Raw genomic sequence first — 20,884 nt, forward strand, 5'->3', positions numbered from 1 at the left:
TTTGTTTATCCTACTTCTTTATCCAAAATATCAACAGATAGGAATAAAGATAATCTCTCCCAACCAGTATATATCTGAATGAGTTTCCTTCCAAAATTGGCAAAAAAGAAAGCAATAAATAAATATTTGCTGAATTAATTAATTATATTAGTCTAAAATTCTCATTTTAGCAGGAAATTGAAATCCAAATAAATTGACTTGCTTATGGATAAGTTCAAAATATGTCCATACGTCTCTAAGAGATATCACTGTCTCATCAGGGTTTTTCAGACAATATCTAGTTTCTTAATATCACAGCAGAGCCCAAATCTAATAACTTATTAATATTCAATTTGGAAATTAAAATATCAAATGATGCTCAAATGCAAGGTGAAATACTACATTTAATAGCACCAGAAAACTGGAAATTAGCCATCTTCAGATAAATCAATGCATTCCTTTCTTATGTTAGTTTTTTTTTTTTTTAAATTCAAATCTAAACCCATTCATGTTGTTTCTGTCCCAGATGAAAAGATGCTCTTTTCCTGTTTTAGACAGTTCTTAATGGGCTTCCCAGGTGGCACTAGTGGTAAAGAACCTACTTGCCAAGACATGGGTTTGAATATCCCCTGGGGTCAGGAATATCCCCTGGAGGAGAGCATAGCAACCCACTCCAGTCTCCTTGCCTGGAGAATCCCATGGGCAGATAAGCTTGTAGAGGTACAGTCCATAGGGTTACAAAGAGTCGGACACAACTGAAGCAGCTGATCAGGCATGAGCCCTAGGTTATCCAGTACATTAATAACCAAGTTCAAATTTTTGAATCACACTGTTCTGTGCTGTCACTTTAGTCATGTCTGATTCTTTGTGACCCAATGGACTGTAGCCCACCAGGCTCCTCTGTCCATGGGAATCTCCAGGCAAGAATACTGGAGAGGGTTGCCATGCCATCCTCCAGGGCATCTCTCCCACCCAAGGATCAAACCTGTGTCTCATACAGTCTCCTACACTGGCAGTCAAGTTCTTTACCACTAGTGCCACCTGGGAAGCCCAAAGTAAGAATGTTAGTCATTCAGTCATGTCCGACTCTTTGCGACTTCTTGGACTGTAGCCCACCAGGCTCCTCTGACCCATGGAATTCTCCAGGCAAGAATATGGAGTGGGTGGCATTCCCTTCTCCAGGGAATCTTCCCCATCCAGGAATTTAACCCAGGTCTCCTGCATTTCAAGCAGATTTTTTGACCATTTGAACCACTTTTGCATTGTAATTTACTTTTACTGAACCACTTTTGCATTGTAATTTACTTTTAAAATTTACTTTTTCATTGTAAATTATTTTTATTCTCTCAGCTATAATCAGCTTCACTTTTTACTGGCAGGTTTTTCATGTCCAATATTTGAGACTCTGATATTTAAAATAAATTTGAAGAATAATCCTCCTTGTACCTCATGCTCTTCATGACCCTCAGAGAGCCAAGCATTTATCAAAGGGTTAATTATAACATTTTTCTGATGTACCTCAAATATCTATCTCCAGCCATTTTTCACAATATCTCTAAACATCTCACCTTAGTTTCTAATTAGTAACTGATTATTTATTAGGCATTTCTACTTGGGTGAATAAGAAATCTCTATGACTCAAAAAGGACATAGCTAAGCTTTTATTTCCATCCTCAGTCCAGCTGCAGTACTAACCTCTGCCTACCTTCTTGATCTCGGTGACTACTGCCATCATTGATTTAACTGATTCAACCTCTAACTTGGAATCCAATCTCAAATTTTTTCTCTTCTCTCTCTCACAGCCAAATTAGCTGGTTACCAGGCCTCATTATGAACTCGTGTCTATTTATTAAAGTGCCTCCTTTTCATCTTTTTTTCTATATTTTAAACTCCTTTTCTGCCTATCTAATGCTTACACATTTTCAAGGGTCAAGTCAATAGAAATCCCTTTTGTTAATCTTTCATTGACTCTTACCCAGAACCCCTTACTTTGCATCCCCAACAAACTTTGTTCTTGGTGATCTTATTTCATGGCATACAGATTTCTATTACAGCCCCAACCCCATTATGTTGTAACTGGGTACTTCTGTGACTGTCTATACCATGAATAAAATACTTGGGAGGCACAAATCAGTTTATTTTCACCTTTTATCTTCACATCTGGCACTTGAAATGTGAATAACTAAAATGATCTACACATACCTTCTTTAACTCTGGAAAATTAATTTGTCCTAGAGTCATTTTACGTAACAACATGGCTGCAAAAGATGACCAATGAAAACTAAGATATTATTCAAATAGTATTCAAAATTATGACAAAACCATAGAAATAAGGTTACATTTAGCATTTTAGGAACCTTTATATATGACTGACTTTTAACTACTGATCTTATAGAGGAGAAAACTGAATCTCAAATAGGGTCCAACTTCAAGTTCATGTCTTAGTAATAACATAGATTTTTAAAGCCACCTAAAATAGTTATACCAGAAACACATTTCAAACATATAAAAAAAAGTTTTCAAAATATTACTTTTATTCTCAAGGAAGGTATGTTTGGGATTATTTTTTAAAGGATAATCTTGCTTGCTTAAAAGTTAAATGATATTCTTTCCAGTGTTTTTCTTTTTTCATCATAATTTACCATACAAACATTTTACATCATGGCTCAGTACACATATCCATGATGAAAAGTTTTAAGGCATTATATTGACCTTAATTATGGGTAGAGCATTTTGATACTGTCTATTGTATGCTAATCTGGTTTATTTTCTTTTGATCTAATCTAATTCAATAAAAAATTAATGTTGGTCAGGGTACATGAATGTGACTTTACACTCCAAAGCTGAGCACCGAAGAATTGATGCTTTTGCATTGTAGTGTTGGAGAAGACTCTTGAGAGTCTTTTGGACTGCAAGGAGATCCAACCAGTCCATCGTAAAGGAGATCAGTCCTGGGTGTTCATTGGTTGGACTGATTTTGAAGCTGCAACTCCAATACTTTGGCCACCTGATGCGAAGAGCTAACTCATTGGAAAAGACTCTGATGCTGGGAGAGACTGGGGGCAGGAGGAGAAGGTGATGACAGAGCATGAGATGGCTGGATGGCATCACTGACTCGATGGACATGGGTTTGGGTGGACTCCAGGAGTTGGTGATGGACGGGGAGGCCTGGCGTGCTGTGGTTGATGGGGTTGCAAAGAGTCAGATATGACTGAGCAACTGAACTGAACAAGTTGCACCCAGTTGTCAGAGAGCATTATAGAATTGCAAAGACAAAGGTCAAAATAGAAAATTAGGAAACTAATCTTATTGCTTCTTTTATATGTGTGCAGCAAATTTGTCTTCTAATGAATTCAGGAATGTAAAGTCACTGGAGATGAAATTTTCTTCTTCTGAGGTTTTATGATCCCAGAGGCTATGAAAAACCATTGTGCAACAGTGCCTGCCACAGCGCTCTAACTCCACAACTGAGACTGTTGTGTTACTTCACTTTATCTTAGCCAAAAGGCCAAGAAGTGATAGTTTGTGTCACTTACTCCCACCATCCTAATTGAAAATATAGGGTAGTTAAGTCTGAATTTCTCCTGCATGGTGGTGTTTTCAGATGAGGGCTAGTATAAAACAATATATGAGATTCTCTTCAAGTAAAGATTTTATATAAAAAATGTATATTTTATAATAAATAAGTGTATCTATAGATATTATTTAAAGCTGTTATGATTGGTTCCAAATAGGAAAAGGAGTACGTCAAGGCTGTATATTGTCCTGCTGCTTATTTAACTTATATGCAGAGTACATCATGAGAAACGCTGGACTGGAAGAAACACAAGCTGGAATCAAGATTGCCGGAAGAAATATCAATAACCTCAGATATGCCGATGACACCACCTTTATGGCAGAAAGTGAAAAAGAACTAAAAAGCCTCTTGATGAAAGTGGAAGAGGAGAGTGAAAAACTTGGCTTAAAGCTCAACATTCAGAAAACTAAGATCATGGCATCTGGTCCCATCAGTTCAGTTCAGTTCAGTTCAGTCCAGTTCAGTTGCTTAGTCGTGTCCGAATCTTTGCGACCCCATGAATTGCAGCATGCCAGGTCTCCCTGTCCATCACCAACTCCCAGAGTTCACTCAGACTCACGTCCATCGAGTCAGTGATGCCATCCAGCCATCTCATCCTCTGTCGTCCCCTTCTCCTCCTGCCCCCAATCCCTTCCAGCATCAAAGTCTTTTCCAATGAGTCAACTCTTCGCATGAGGTGGCCAAAGTACTGGAGTTTCAGCTTTAGCATCATTCCCTCCAAAGAAATCCCAGGGTTGATCTCCTTCAGAATGGACTGGTTGGATCTCCTTGCAGTCCAAGGGACTCTCAAGAGTCTTCTCCAACACCACAGTTCAAAAGCATCAATTCTTTGGCGCTCAGCCTTCTTCACAGTCCAACTCTCACATCCATACATGACCACAGGAAAAACCATAGCTTTGACTAGAGGGACCTTAGTCGGCAAAGTAATGTCTCTGCTTTTGAATATGCTATCTAGGTTGGTCATAACTTTTCTTCCAAGGAGTAAGCGTCTTTTAATTTCATGGCTGCAGTCACCATCTGCAGTGATTTTGGAGCCCAAACAAATAAATTAGCCACTGTTTCCCCATCTATTTGCCATGAAGTGATGGGACCAGATGCCATGATCTTCGTTTTCTGAATGTTGAACTTTAGGCCAACTTTTTCACTCTCCTCTTCCACTTTCGTCAAGAGGCTTTTTAGTTCTTTTTCACTTTCTGCCATAAAGGTGGTGTCATCGGCATATCTGAGGTTATTGATATTTCTCCCGGCAATCTAGACTCCAGCTTGTGTTTCTTCCAGTCCACATTTCTCATGATGTACTCTGCATAGAAGTTAAATAAGTAGGGTGACAATATACAGCCTTGACGTACTCCTTTTCCTATTTGGAACCAGTCTGTTGTTCCATGTCCAGTTCTAACTGTTGCTTCCTGACCTGCATACAGATTTCTCAAGAGGCAGGTTAGGTGGTCTGGTATTCCCATCTCTCTCAGAATTTTCCACAGTTTATTGTGATCCACACAGTCAAAGGCTTTGGCATAGTCAATAAAGCAAAAATATATGTTTTTCTGGAACTCTCTTGCTTTTACCATGATCCAGCGGATGTTGGCAATTTGATCTCTGGTTCCTCTGCCTTTTCTAAAACCAGCTTGAACATCAGGAAGTTCATGGTTCACATATTGTTGAAGCCTGGCTTGGAGAATTTTGAGCATTACTTTACTAGCATGTGAGATGAGTGCAATTGTGCGGTAGTTTGAGCATTCTTTGGCATTGCCTTTCTCTCACTTCATGGCAAATAGATGGGGAAACGGTAGAAACAGTGTCAGACTTTATTTTTTTGGGCTCCAAAATCACTGCAGATGGTGACTGCAGCCATGAAATTAAAAGACGCTTACTCCTTGGAAGAAAAGTTATGACCAACCTAGACAGTGTATTCAAAAGCAGAGACATTACTTTGCTGACTAAGGTCCGTCTAGTCAAGGCTATGGTTTTTCCAGCGGTCATGTATGGATGTGAGAGTTGGACTGTGAAGAAGGCTGAGTGCTGGAGAACTGATGCTTTTGAACTGTGGTGCTGGAGAAGACTCTTGAGAGTCCTTTGGACGGCAAGGAGATCCAACCAGTCCATTCTGAAGGAGATCAGCCCTGGGATTTCTTTGGGAGAGATGATGCTAAAGCTGAAACTCTAGTACTTTGGCCACCCCATGCGAAGAGTTGACTCATTGGAAAAGACTTAGATGCTGGGAGGGATTGGGGGCAGGAGGAGAAGGGGACGACAGAGGATGAGATGGCTGGATGGCATCACGGACTCCATGGACGTGAGTCTGAGTGAACTCTGGGAGTTGGTGATGGACAGGGAGGCCTGGCGTGTTGTGATTCATGGAGTCACAAAGAGTCGGACGTGACTGAGTGACTGAACTGAACTGAACTGAACTGCTGCATTATTGATATATCTTTAAGAATTTTCATCTCTAAGATATGGAAAAAATTTGCACATCCTCAAAAATTATAAAAAACATCATAATAAAAGGAATATAATTAGTGTTGCTCTTTTCTTTTTAAAATTTCTATGGAAGCAATACATGTTTTCGAGAACTATGTCACTATAATATGCAAAATTAAAAAGAATATTTTCTTATTGTAGCAATCAGTTCAGTTCAGTTGCTCAGTCTTGTGGGACTCTTTGAGATCCCATGAACGACAGCACTCTAGGCTTCCCGTTCCACCATCAACTGCCAAAGTGTGCTCAAACTCATGTCCATAGAGTATCTCATCTTGTCTCATCCCCTTCACCTCCTGCCTTCAATTTTTCCTAGCATGAGGGTCTTTTCCAATGAGTCAGTTCTTCAGGTCAGGTGGCCAAAATATTGGAATTTCAACTACAGTATCAGTCCTTCCAATGAATAATCAAGACTGATTTACTTTAGGATTGACTGGTTGGATCTCGTTGCAGTCCAAGGGACTCTCAAGGAGTCTTCTCCAACACCACAGTTCAAAAGCATCAATTCTTCAGTGCTCAGCTTTCTTTATAGTCCTACTCTCACATCCACACATGACAACTGGAAAAACCATACCTTTGACTAGACGGACCTTTGTTGGCAAAATAATGTCCCTGCTTTATAATATGTTATCTAGGTTGGTCATAGCTTTTCTTCCAAGGAGCACGCGTCTTTTAATTCCATGGCTTTAGTCACCATCTGCAATGATTTTTCAGCCCTCCAAAATAAAGCCTGTAATTATTTCCATTGTTTCCCCATCTATTTGCCATGAAGTGATGGGACCAGTTGCCATGATCATAGTTTTCTGCATGTTGAGTTTTAAGCCAACATTTTCACTCCCCTCTTTCACTTTCATCAAGAAGCTCTTTAGTTCTTCTTCGCCTTCTGCCATAAAGGAGGTGTTATCTGCATATCTGATGTTATTGATATTTCTCCCAGCAATCGTTTTTTTTAATCACAGTATTTTAATTTTTTATTTTAATTTGAGGCTAATTAGTTTATAATATTGTAGTGGTTTTGCCATACATTGACATGAATCAGCGATGGGTGTACATGTGTTCCCCATCCTGAACCCCCTCCCACCTCCCTCCCCATCCCATCTCTCTGGGTCATCCCAGTGCACCAGCCCTGAGCACCCTTTCTCGTGCATCGAACCTGGACTGGCGATCTGTTTCACATATCTCCCAGCAATCTTGATTCCAGCTTGTGCTTCTTCCAGCCCAGCATTTCACATGATACACTCTGCATATAAGTTAAATAAGCAGGGTGACAATATACAGCCTTGACGTACTCCTTTCCTGATTTGGAAACAGTCTGTTGTTCCAACGAATTCTAACTGTTGCTTCTTGACCTGCATACAGATTTCTCAAGAGGCAGGTCAGGTGGTCTGGTATTCCCATCTCTTTCAGAATTTTCCACAGTTTGTTGTGATCCACACGGTCAAAGGCTTTGGCATAGTCAATAAAGCAAAGTAGATGTTTTTCTGGAACTCTCATGCTTTTTTGATGATACAATGGATGTTGGCCATTTGATCTCTGTACAATTGCTATTGTAGCAATAACCAATGTCAACTTTGGAGGTGTCTATAGGTCAACCAGCCTGTTATAGCTCAATGGTAGTAGGACAGTTAAGACAGCACAAAATACACAACCAAAAGTTTTCAAGACAGTAATTGAGATTGTGCCTGTCTACATACAATATTTTTAATTCTCACTGATATCTTTAATCCTTACTGATAAAGGAATTATCATTTTTTTAACTTTGACAATCTAATTGTGAAAACACTTAGTTTTAAAAAAAATATGTAATTGATTATAAGTGAGGAAAAACATTTTTACAAATTTCTTGCATAAATTTTAATCGTTTAAATTTTATTAAAATACTTTGTTTTAAAAATAAATATACTATATTTAAAATAATCTTTCCTCTTTTAAAATTTCTAACTTTTATGTCATGTTTAAAAACTAGTCATCATATCATAACTTTTACCTATATTTTTCTAGTACTTTGAGTTATTTCATGCTTTTGATACTTTTAGTCTATAATCCATCTATAATCTCTTGTCTATATGACGCCTTTAAACTTTAATGAACAATTAATCTCATGTTTTGTTTTATAGTGAGGCTCTAACTTTATTTTTTCCATGAAAGTGAAAGTCGCTCAGTCGTGTCCAACTCTTTGCGACCCAATGGACTATATAGTCTATGGAATTCTATAGGCCAGAAACCTGGAGTGTGTAGCCGTTTCTGTCGCCAGGGATCTTCCATGCCAGGAATTGAACTGGGGTTTCTGGCATTGCAGATGGTTTCTTTACCACTGAGCCAACTGGGGAAACACCCTATTATTAATTTTTTTCCCCATAAAATGAACCATTTGATCCAACACCATTTATTGAATAATCTCTATATTTTCCATTAAAATGCTAACTTTATAGAAACCAAATTACTGTATAGACATTATATTGCACCTGGACTTTCTATTACATTCCATCGAGCTAATTCCATTCTGAACTAATGTGATACTCTTTTCATACTTACTACTTTATAACATTTTAATACTTGGAAAAAGTTCTTCTACATAGCTCTTCCTTTTAAGTGTGGGGTAATTAATTAAATATATTTTCCAGGAATATTTTAGATTATTTTTGTTCAATTAAAAGCAAAATTGAGAATTGATCGAAGGTAAAATTAAAGCTTAATTTTAGAAGAGCTGACCTTTTCATCTTATGCTGCTGCATCACTTCAGTCGTGTCCGACTCTGTGCGACCCCATAGACGGCAGCCCACCAGGCTCCACCGTCCCTGGGATTCTCCAGGCAAGAACACTGGAGTGGGTTGCCATTTCCTTCTCCAATGCATGAGTGAAAAGTGAAAGTGAAGCCGCTCAGTGGTATCTGACTCAGCGACCCCATGGACTGCAGCTTACCAGGCTCCTCCATCCATGGGATTTTCCAGGCAGGAGTACTGAAGTGGGGTGCCATTGCCATTTCTGTTTCTTCCTATGAGTCCCCTCATTTTATGGGTCCCCTCATCTAGGAATGTCATAACTCTCCATTTATTTAAATTTTCTGTTGGTAGAGTTGGTAAAATATTTTCTGTTGGCAAAATATTGTGGTTTGATTTTTTTAAAAAATTATCCATAATTACCTGTGTCAGAGTCTGTCTCTCATCTCCATCCTTTCCCTAGTCAATGTAATTAAATACATCTTCAATACATGCAACATCCTCATTGTTAAGAAAAATAATCTTTTGGGGTAACGGTTATCTGAGTTCAAGAAATATTCAAAACAGAGCAAAACCTGAGTTATAGTTATATTGCTGTAACTGCTCCATTAAGAAAAACATTCATAGGCAAAAGACTTTGGCTAACTGCAAAATAAATATCATCAGTGATATGTGAAAATGATACCTTGGGTCTATCTTTTATTACTTCACCATAAATTAGTATAGTTACTATTTCTCTCAAAAATATCTATGTTAATGGAAAGAAGTATCTATGATACTATTATAAATTGCCAAATTATCAATAAAATTGTTATTGGCTTGAGAAATGGAACACATCTGATATTTTGAGAATTCACATTTATTCTAATATAGCCAGTAAAAATGTTACTTGACATAAGCACAATTGACAAGTATCCAGTATCCACTTCTTCTCTTTCTCATCCCAGTGCCACTTATTTAATTCTTCCTCCAGCTGAACCAATTAAATCAACAAATAGACGATGTATCTCATATTAACGCAAGGCAGAACTCTAAGGAGGATATTTTTCTTCAGGCTTGCCCAACTCCCTAATCATGAGAGTAGCAAACAGTGACTCTAATGAGTGTTCTATTAATTAGAGGACACTCTCATGTCACATGTAGCTCATTTTGAAATCTTCTCTTGTATAGTTAAAGATAGTTATTCTAATGACTGTCAAGTCTTGCTACAAAGCATTCAGCATAAATCGTGATTACTACCATAATAAAATTATTATGTTTACTTATTTTTTTGGTTGTGTCAGGTCTTAGCTGTGGCACATGGGAACTTTCATGGAGGTGCACAGACTCTCTAGCTGTGGCCAATGGGTTCATTAGTATCAGCGCATGGGCTTCGTTGTTTCATGGCATGTGGGATCTTAGTTCCCTGACCAGGGATTGATTCCAAATCCCCTTCATTGCAAGGGGGGATTCTTAACCACTGAACTTCCAGGGAAAACCCACAAAATGCTTCTAATCTTATTAACATTTTTAGATATTTCTGACTTTTCTTCTCAATGCCCTTTCAATAACCCTTCTAATGTGTCGTACTCTCTCTGATCTCACTGCTAGGTTACCTGCTTCTACCCAATCCACAGTTTGCATTCCTGTAGTGTAAATGCCTGACATTAAACTTTTGATGGTGGTTTCCCAGGTGGCGCTAGTGGTAAAGAACCTGCCTGCCAAATCAGGAGACAGAGGAGAAGTGGGTTCAGTCTCTGAGTTGGGAAGATCCCCTGGAGAAGGGCATGGCAACCCACTCTAGTATTATTACCTGGAGAATCCCATGGTCAGAGGAGCCTGGTGGGATACAGTCCATGGGATCGCAGAGTCAGACACGGTTGAAGCAACTTAGCAGGCATACAAGCTTTTGATTGCTAGGTGTTAGTTGCTCAGTTGTGTTTGACTCTTTGTGACCCCGCGGACTATAGTCCTACAGGTTCCTCCGTCCATGGAATTCTCCAGGCAATAGTAATGGAGTGGGTTACCATGCCCTTCTCCAGGGGATCTTTCTGCCCATGTATTGACCTCAGGTCTCATGCATTGCAGCCACCAGGAAGCCCTTGATTGCTAACACATCCACTTCAAAGACATTCATGTAAAACAAACATATTCCAGGTGTATGACACAGATGCTAGTAAACACCTAGATAAGAAGCCAGACTGCATCTGCTCATGAAGTTCTCCTCTTAGGAAAATAGCTCCGGGTAACCCAGATAACTAACATTTTAAGTGACCTCACTTTTCTGTTTTCATACCTAAATTCCTACTGCTATATTTTAAATTGATCAGTAAAGAGTGAACTTATAAAGTCCTAAATACTCACCTGTACTCCAATAAAGACAGGGCTACAGGTCTATACTTTCTCTCTACCTGTGACCTCACAGTGCAGCCATTGAGCCTGCCATATGTCCTTGACCTGTGAATAATAAACCATGCTTTTTCAAAGTTCCTTGATGGTTACTGCCGAGGTATGTCTTGCAATTATAATAAGAACTACCAGGGCTGGTCCAGCCACAAGGTTGACTCAGATCCAGAAAATACCTGTAGGGACTCATCACACGTAGTAGTGGCCCAGGTGAATGCCTCAAGCATTTTGAGTATATAGAATCACTGTCTATAGGCTAAAACTAACATAAAATATTTCCATAAAATACCTGAGCATAAATCTGTATCATCTATATCTATGACTAATCACTGTGTGTCCCCACATGCAAATACCATTAGTTGAGTTCAGTTGCTCAGTTGTGTTCAACACTTTGTGACACCATGGATTACAGCATGCCAGGCTCCCCTGTCCATCATCAACTCCCAGAGCTTACTCAAACTCATGTCCATGAAGTCAGTGATACCATCCAACTGTCTCATCCTCTGTCGTCCCCTTCTCCTACTGCTTTCAGTCTTTCTGAGCATCAGAGTCTTTTCAAATGAGTCAGTTCTTCACATCAGGTGGCCAAAGTATTAGAGTTTCAGCTCTAGCATCAGTCCTTCCAATGAATGTTCAAGACTGACTTCTTCAGGATTGACTGGTTGAATCTCGTTGCAGTACGAGAGACTCTAAAAGTCTTCAACACTTAATTTCAAAAGCATCAATTCTTCGGCACTCAGCTTTCTTTATAGTCCAACTCTAAAATTCACACATGAAAACTGGAAAAACCATAGCTTTAACTAGACAGACCTTTGTTAGCAAAGTAATGTCTCTGCTTTTTAATATGCTGTCTAGGTGGGTCATAGCTTTTCTTCCAAGGAGCAAGCGTTTTTTAATTTCATGGCGTCAGTCACCATCTGCAGTGATTTTGGAACCCAAAGAAATAAAGTCTGTCATTGTTTCCCCATCTATTTGCCATGAAGTGATGGGACCAGATGCCATGGTCTTAGTTTTCTGCATGTTGAGTTTTAAGCCAACTTTTTCACTTTCCTCTTTTACTTTCATCAAGAGGCTCTTTCGTTCTTCTTCACCTTCTGCCATAAGGGTGGTGTCATCTGCATATCTGATGTTATTGATATTTCTCCCAGCAATCTTGATTCCAGCTTGTGCTTCATCTAGCCCGGCATTTCACATGATATACTTTGCATATAAGTTAAGTAAGCAGGGTGACAATACACAGCCTTGACATACTCCTTTCTGGATTTGGAACCAGTCTGTTGTTCCATATTCAGTTCTGACTGTTGCTTCTTGACCTGTATACAGAATCACAGGAGGCAAGTAACATGGTCTGTTATTCCTATCTCTTTCCGAGTTTTCCATACTTTGTGGTGATCCACAGAGTCAAAGGCTTTGGCATAGTCAATAAAGCAGAAGTAGATGTTTTTTCTGGAACTCTCTTGCTTTTTTGATGATCCAAAAGATATTGGCAATTTGATCTCTGGTTCCTCTGCCTTTTCTAAATCCAGCTTGAACATCTGGAAGTTCACGGTTCGAGTACTGTTGAAGTCTGTCTTGGAGAATTTTGAGCATTACATTGCTAGCATGTGAGATGAGTACAATTGTGTGGTAGTTTGAACATTCTTTAGCATTGCACTTCTTTGGGATTGGAATGAAAACTGACCTTTTCCAGTCCTGTGGCCACTGTTGAGTTTTCCAAATTTGCTGGCATATTGAGTGCAGCATTTTTATAACATCATCTTGTAGGATTTGAAATAGCTTAACTGGAATTCTACCACCTCCGCTAGCTTTGTTTGTAGTGATGCTTTCTAAGGCCCACTTGATTTCACATTCTAGGATGACTGGCTCTAGGTGAGTGATCACACCATCGTGATTATCTGGGTTGTGAAGTTCTTTTTTGTACAGTTCTTCTGTGTATTCTTCCCACCTCTTCTTAATATCTTCTGCTTCTGTTAGGTCCAGACCATTTCTGTCCTTTATTGCGCCCATATTTGCATGAAATGTTCCCTTAGTATCTCTAAGTTTTTTGAAGAGATTTCTAGTCTTTCCCATTCTATTGTTTTCCTCTATTTCTTTGCACGGATCACTGAGGAAGGCTTTCTTACCTCTCCTTGCTATTCTTTATAACTCTGCATCCAAATGGATATACCTTTCTTTTTCTCTTGCCTTTAGCTTTTCTTCTTTTCTCAGCTATTTGGAAGGCCTCCTAAGATAACCATTTTTCTTTTTTCATTTCTTTTTCTTGGGGATGGTCTTGATCACTTCCTCCTAGACAACATCATGAATCCCGTCCCTAGTTCTTCAGGCACTCTATCAGACCTAATCCCTTGAATCTACTTGTCACTTCCCCTGTGTAATCATATGGTATTTGACTTAGTTCATACCTGAATGGTCTAGTAGTTTTCCCTACTTTCTTCAATTTCAGTCTGAATTTGGCAATAAGGAGTTCATGATCTGAGCTTCAGTCAGCTCTCTCCCAATCTTGTTTTTGTTGACTATATAGAACAAACATCATAACTGTGCAGAAAAGCATGTATAAAAATCATCTTTGTTCAAACTTTTATTTGGTCAATAAGGGAACTTGAGAAAACTGAATTCCTTGAATCTCAGTTAGTTTAGAACTAGGACTAAATCTCTCATCTCCTGATGCCCCCAGTTCGGTGTTCTTTTTGATCTTTTCAAACACTCCTTGGCTTTGTTTTGTACCCAGAGCATTTCCAGAGAAGAGGTGCATTTTGTATACTTCTTTTTACCCCTTGAGCGTTTAGCATGGCTTTAAATGATATTCCCTGAATCACATTAAATTGTATTATACAGAGCATTTCAGATAACTAAAATGAACATCACTTTCTTTAAATCTTTGAGAAAGATCATCCAATTACAACTAATATTATCAATGTACAGCAAAATAAACAGCATATTAACAGTGCTTCCCGTAATTTTACAATATCTCCAGAAACTACTAATCCAAAAATAAGGAAATAATTGAAATCAATAGGAAGGGTTATGGACATGCAAAGTTATTAGTAAAATACAAGGGTTTTAATTAAAGATGTTGGCTTTCAACAAAGGCTCACTGTTATCCTGATTGATTGAGACTGCTGGCTCAGCACTTCTTTTCTCTTCATTGGCTCCCACTTGCTTTTCTCTGCTCTAATTGGATATTTATTTACTGCATTACACCTTCTTTTTAAACAGGGTTTGTTTCAGAAAGATTGTAAATACAATTACACTTTAGACAAACTGTATGCATGTATGTGAGTATAATTAGTACATTATTTTCATAATTTGCCATTTTGCTTTTAATATCCACAGGAAAATTGGAACTTTCATGGGAAAAATGCAATTTAGTTTCAAGTTGCTACATTTCTTTGTTTAAATTTTGAGGAAGAAATATATACAATATTTTTCTTAGATTTTAACATTTATTTCAAACAAGTTCCACATACATTTTAAAAGGAATAAAAGTAAGTTTCAGTCAGTTCAGTTCAGTTCAGTTCAGTCGCTCAGTCGTGGCCGACTCTTTGCGACCCCATGAATCGCAGCACGCCAGGCCTCCCTGTTCATCACCATCTCCCGGAGTTCACCCAGACTCACGTCCCTCAAGTTGGTGATGCCATCCAGCCATCTCATCCTCTGTCATCCGCTTTTCCTCCTGCCCCCAATCCCTCCCAGCATCAAAGTCTTTTCCAATGAGTCAGCTCTTCGCATGAGGTGGCCAAAGTACTGGAGTTTCAGGTTTAGCATCAGTCCTTCCAAGGAACACCCAGGGCTGATCTCCTTTAGAATGGACTGGTTGGATCTCCTTGCAGTCCAAGGGACTCTCAAGAGTCTTTTCCAACACCACAGTTCAAAAGCATCAATTCTTCGGCCCTCAGTCTTCTTCACAGTCCAACTCTCACATCCATACGTGACCACTGGAAAAACCATAGCCTTGACTAGACGGACCTTTGTTGGCAAAGTAATGTCTCTGCTTTTCAATATGCTATCTAGGTTGGTCATAACTTCTCTCCCAAGTAAGTTTAGCTATTTCTAAATTTCACCCTAGAACTGAATAGAATCCATAAGCCAGACCAAGGTTTTCTTCCTATTATTAAACTAAAGTTTTAATATATTGCAACTACAGAAACTAATTTTGTGTGCATAAGTATAATAAATGAGAAAAATGCTAAATAATTTCTAATTTTTCCTAGCATGTTCTATAAAGTTTGTATAGAAACAATAAATAACATAAAGTGTTGGTTGGCACAAGCTTTTATTTTGCCAATATCATAATACGCTCCATTCACAATTATCTACACTAGAACAAAGATACTGTTTGTATTAATTTCAGTGCTATTTTATTTTAATTTAAAAAAGATTTTGAGATAACCTAGCTAGGATGAATACTGTAGAAGTAAAAGGTGAATTCCCCTAGAAGTTTTCCTTTGGCTAAAATAATGCTTTTCATTAATCAATTTAATGAACAAGTTGAAGCATTCATTTCCTCTTTTTTTTTTTTTTTTTTTGGTGTGACATTTTGGTTTAAGAGGCAACAATGTTTTAACATATTGTCAAGTGCACTTACATTTTTCAATTACTTTCTAAGCAAGAAGTTTCCCTTATAAAGCAACTAGAAACTGAAGAATATATTGAGTGGTAATCAGCTGAGAAAATCTGACTTATACAACCTGCAGTTAAAGACAATTATAACTGCTTTAATGCAAAATGTGTAAGGTTGGGAGAATCAAACTGTAATATTTTGATCCATGCCCGCCTCATCCTCCCAAGCACAGTTCCTAACTGAGACGACAAAAGAAATGCATAAAATGAAATAACCACCCAGGCTGATAATAGGAGGCTGGAGAAAGCTGGCCTGATACTGTGCTTAAAGATAAAAAAGGACATGCAGTATCTATTTTAAATGAGATAAGTGTGATTCATATATCTTGCAGGGACAGAGATAACTTTGTTCCTTTAATCATTATTATTTATTACTTAAAGCTTAGTCTCTTTCACACCTAAACCTTCCAGCGCAAACCTTAGGACTCAGTTCTTACGAACAGAGAGAGTTGTCATTCTTACCAGTAAGCCTACTAAATAATACTACTATAAGCTTCAGACTTCACACAGCAGATAAGTTTGTCTCTCCTGACATGAGTACATTAATCCACTGAATCAATTTACTTAAGCTGTGCTGTGGAGCAATGCGGCCACGATTTAACTGAGCTTAAAAGCACTTTCAACTTTTGAGTCACGGCTCCATGTACAATGCAGGCCCACAGTACCCTTCATAAGTTCTATTTTGACCTTTTACAACTATGTGAGAAATATTTCTGTTAGTCATGATACTGTAACATCAAAAAGGATCTTAAAATAATGAATTTAAGCTATTTTAGAAAATCAGACTCCTGAGTAAAATAGGATAGAATACCTGGCTAGATTCTACAAGAAAAATTTACTTGCTTGAATACTAACAAAATTCTTTAGATTTTCTAAATTTTTTAAGGAATTTGTTTAGAACATATTTTAATTTTTAAACTATTTTAGCAAAAAACATTTTTAAAATAGCTGCTGGCTTCAGAGTTTACAGTATGAAGGTTATCAAATGTCATAGAGGAAAATGGCACATTTGCATTATTCGATACGCAGTCAAAGCTAACTGCAACAACCAAAGCAAGGATATAAAAAAAGTTGCAACATGTTACTAAATTTTACTAAAAATTTAAAAATTTTATAGGTATGCCTGGTGAACTGTTGTCCAAAGTGCTGGGAAGAAAAATTTTCCTCTACCCTTCTAGCTGGTTTACAAATTATATTGATAGGAGGCAGCTTAACAGGGAAAAGTCAAATAAAAGATTAATAACATGTATGCATGGGAGAAATCCAATAAAACTGAGTCTTGCCAAAACGACCAAAATTCTCACTTTAAAAACAAATTTCAGCTAAAGACAAAGCAGGATGTTGGGAAAAGTGATTTGGGACTTGAAAGGGGATGAAGCCAATTGAGATGGAGATAGAAAAGCAAATGTTTGGAACACAGGGACAGTGGGATTCAGAGGAATTTTAACTGACTGCAAAGTGCCTCCTCATCAAACACATCTAGTGCATGCTATGGCTGTCTGTGTGCAGTTCCATTCATGGGATAGCTTCTTTATCTGCACTTTTCTAGGAAGTTAGGGGAAAGATCCAAGTTTTCCAGGTTTTCCAAGCCTTAAAAATAGTCAGCCTAAATTAATCCTCATACCAAAGACACACATTTTGGGGTGGCAAGTTTTGCTTCCCTACAATACTAAGCTGTCCGTTTATTAATACTCTTGTCCCACTTCACAAAATCTATTAAAAACAGAACCTCAAACCTCGTCCTCATTTCTTTTTAAAACTTCTGAATCCTACACACCTTCCCTCAAACTTATCACCGATGTCATCACCATTTTTGCTTTTCCATATCTCTGTTCAGAGACGTTTTCACTCTGATCACCGCTCTTTGCTTCATTCATCCTAACAAGTCATTCATTATCATGGACTTGTTTTCTTAGGACCTGAATTACTTGTCTTTACTGTGACCTCTTACAGAGGATCATTCCTGGCATATTTGCTGTGTTAAGAAGAAACCCTGTGGGAGGATGTCAGCATTGATATAATGGGGCGAATAATATGTATTCTTGAGGTCAGTGTCCTTGGCTAAGGTGTGGAGCTTTTAAATATTTTACCTTTCTTCCATAATATATGCAGAATCTCAAAGTTAATTATTCATAAAAGTAAGGAAATATTTGACAAATATGAAACTGAGTACCTCCAGAGAAACCTTACTGAAGTGAATTTGTTTCAGTCATAAGGAAAGAAATCATTTGTAAATGATAAAGATGATGTCTAAAGGAGCCTAAAACTCATTTTTGTATGCTCAGTCAATAAAAGCAGGATATTTTCAAAAATTTGCCCAGCCTATTTTCTGATTCTTAGGAATTTTAATCAGGGCTCAGAGATAAGTACATCTGAAGTAGGTGTAAGGGTAAGTAATATATTTTAACTAACAGAAGGGCTATCAGCAATCTAAAGGAAGCTAGGAAAATTTTACATTTCTTTTGAAAAAAAGTTCATCATGGATGTTACTTCACCATAAGCTCTCTAGATGTCTAATATCTCTATAGAATCTCTCATAAGGTCTATTCTCAAAATTTCTGATTGTACTTCTAAACTTCAGGTCTTACAATAAGTACATCTTTGACTTCCAAAATACATTTTGCCTCAGGATGCTGGGCTCTATAAATATGGATATGTAATTTATCTTTCAAGTGACTCAAAGGAGGAAACAGAGAACAGAAGTGAGTGATAAGGGCAAGCGGCCTTCTCTTCACTCCAGTGTTTTGCCTATTTATTCCCCAGTCACCTATGTCAGTATCATTCCCAAGGTGGAAGTGGTCTGCAGTTTTGCTCCGACATGCATTCACTCAGATTTAAGTTGGATTAAGTTTTATAACAGTATCGCTTTTAGTTTATTATAATATTACCTATTATTTACTAGGTCCTTAGTATATAGCAAAAATATTTAAACATGTCAACCAGATTATTATTGTATTGAATTTGATTCCAAAGAAGTAACCCTCTGAGGTAAGTGTAATATCTCCATTTTATAGATATGGTAACTGAGGTTTAGAAAAATTAAATCACTTTCTCATGCTATAAAGTGGAAACAACTGAGATTTTTTCATCTGGCTGACTATAAATCCAGTGTTCTTGTCCCCTAAACTGCTATGCAATATGGTATACAGGAAACAGTATTATTCTTAGGTTCAGGACATTTAGGTCAAAATCTCAGGTACTACCTGTGTAAATTTAACGATTCTCTTAAATATTTCCTCTGTTTACATTTCCCCGATTGTGGAATGAGGTTAATGATAACTGACTTCTTTAAATAACAGAAATATTGTGAAAATAAATTTTAAAATGGAAATATTTTATAAACTATAAAATCCATGCAAATGAATATTATTCTAAAATTTGAGTCTGCATCTATCAGATATAAGTGTTTGTGGAATTTAAATTTGATAGATTCTGGAGTAGGCACAGTGACCATTAAGCCAATTTTACGTTATTATACTGAGCTTAATTTCCATGCTGGAAAATTAGGTGAATTAAATGACTGTGTGGCTGATATTTGATAACATGAGCTATGGCTTGATAACTATCTTACTGAAGACTCTCTACCACGCCAACTTGGTGGCAAGTAACAAAACTAGTTCAAATGTATTAGAATATTGCATTTATTAAGGTCCCCAAAGAAAGAAGTACATTTGGACATCAGGAAGACCAGAGAACGAGGAAGCAAAAATGGTCAAAATCTTTCTCTCTCCAATTATCCTTCGCCTCTGCATGGCTGATTTATTTTTTGGTGTCACTGAGGACTGGTTATTTCTCCTTCTCATTAATAGACATCGCTCCAAAATAGACAGCTCAACTAAGTATAATCTCTCTTTCAGATTCTGACGTGGTGTAACCAGCACCTGTTGATCTCAAGTTCAAATTCTCTAGAAAGAGAATCTGATTGGCCCAGCCTGGATTAATTATCTATTATAGGACTTCTTAACCTTTGGTATTATTAACATTGTCTGCCGAATAATTATTCTTTGCTTGGGATATGTAGAGTGAGGCACTCCTGTATTTGTAGGATGTCATTAAAACATTTTGATCACTATCACAGTGAATGCATTTCACATAGTAATCCAATATTACTTTAGAATCCTGCTTAAAATTCTTGCCAAAACATTGCTGCCATAAAACATTGCTTTTCTTAAATAACTTAAGTCTATACTTTTCATCCAACAGTATAAGAAATTTCCACAATATCTAATACTTGTATGTTCAAATATTTAAATAATATTTTCCGTGTTTTCTATGCTAAAAAAAGAAATACATTTCAAATAGCTTCTACACTCTTTTCCATTTATTATTTCAGCTGTTGTTATTACAGCAGGAAGAAAATTTATTACCATTTATATGGAGCATTTTGTGTTTTCTTTTAAAAGAAAACATTTATCCTTAAGATTAGCAAAAGTTCAGTGCTGATTTAAGCATCACAACTTTAAGAATGTTAAAACATTAGATATTTGTCTTTATGTTCAGTATGCTTTGTTTTAAAATATCTTAGCAGTGATATTCTCCTCATATTTATCTTAATAACTAATATAAAAAATAATATACACTAAGATACATTGTGTTTAATAGGGAATCTATATTTATAATTCACACAGTTTTTATCTCTGTGCCAAGAACAGAGTGGGTACACAGTATCCTTTTCCTTTTTTCTTTCTCCAGTGAATGGATAGTCAGGTTGCTGCTGCTGGGGCTCCTAAGTCCAATCAGTTGAGTCCGACTCTATGCAACCCCATAGACGGCAACCCACCAGGCTCCTCTGTCCCTGGGATTCTCCAGGCAAGAACACTGGAGTGGGTTGCCATTTCCTTCTCCAATGCATGAAAGTGAAAAGTGAAAGTGAAGTCGCTCAGTCGTGTCCAACTCTTAGTGACCCCATGGACTATAGCCCACCAGGCTCCTCCATCCACGGGATTTTCCAGGCAAGAGTACTGGAGTAGGGTGCCATCGCCTTCTCCAGGTTACTATTTGGGAAAAGCACTGAAATAGTCAGTTAACCTGAAATTCAGTTAATTATCATTTTGTATACATTTGGATTTCCTACTTCCTCTGATGTACAGACTCTGAGGTCATTGTTAATATCACCACATCTGTACTG

General features: G+C 37.6%; 1 protein-coding gene across 3 annotated transcripts in view; it reads right to left on the bottom strand.

Moving 5' to 3' along the window:
* ERBB4 (erb-b2 receptor tyrosine kinase 4) overlaps window positions 1-20,884 on the bottom strand; it is a 1,296,210-nt gene that overhangs the window by 353,371 nt on the left and 921,955 nt on the right. The window lies entirely within an intron of this gene.

Source organism: Ovis aries, chromosome 2, assembly GCF_016772045.2.
Source record: "Ovis aries strain OAR_USU_Benz2616 breed Rambouillet chromosome 2, ARS-UI_Ramb_v3.0, whole genome shotgun sequence".
In the NCBI taxonomy this organism is placed as follows: domain Eukaryota; kingdom Metazoa; phylum Chordata; class Mammalia; order Artiodactyla; family Bovidae; genus Ovis; species Ovis aries.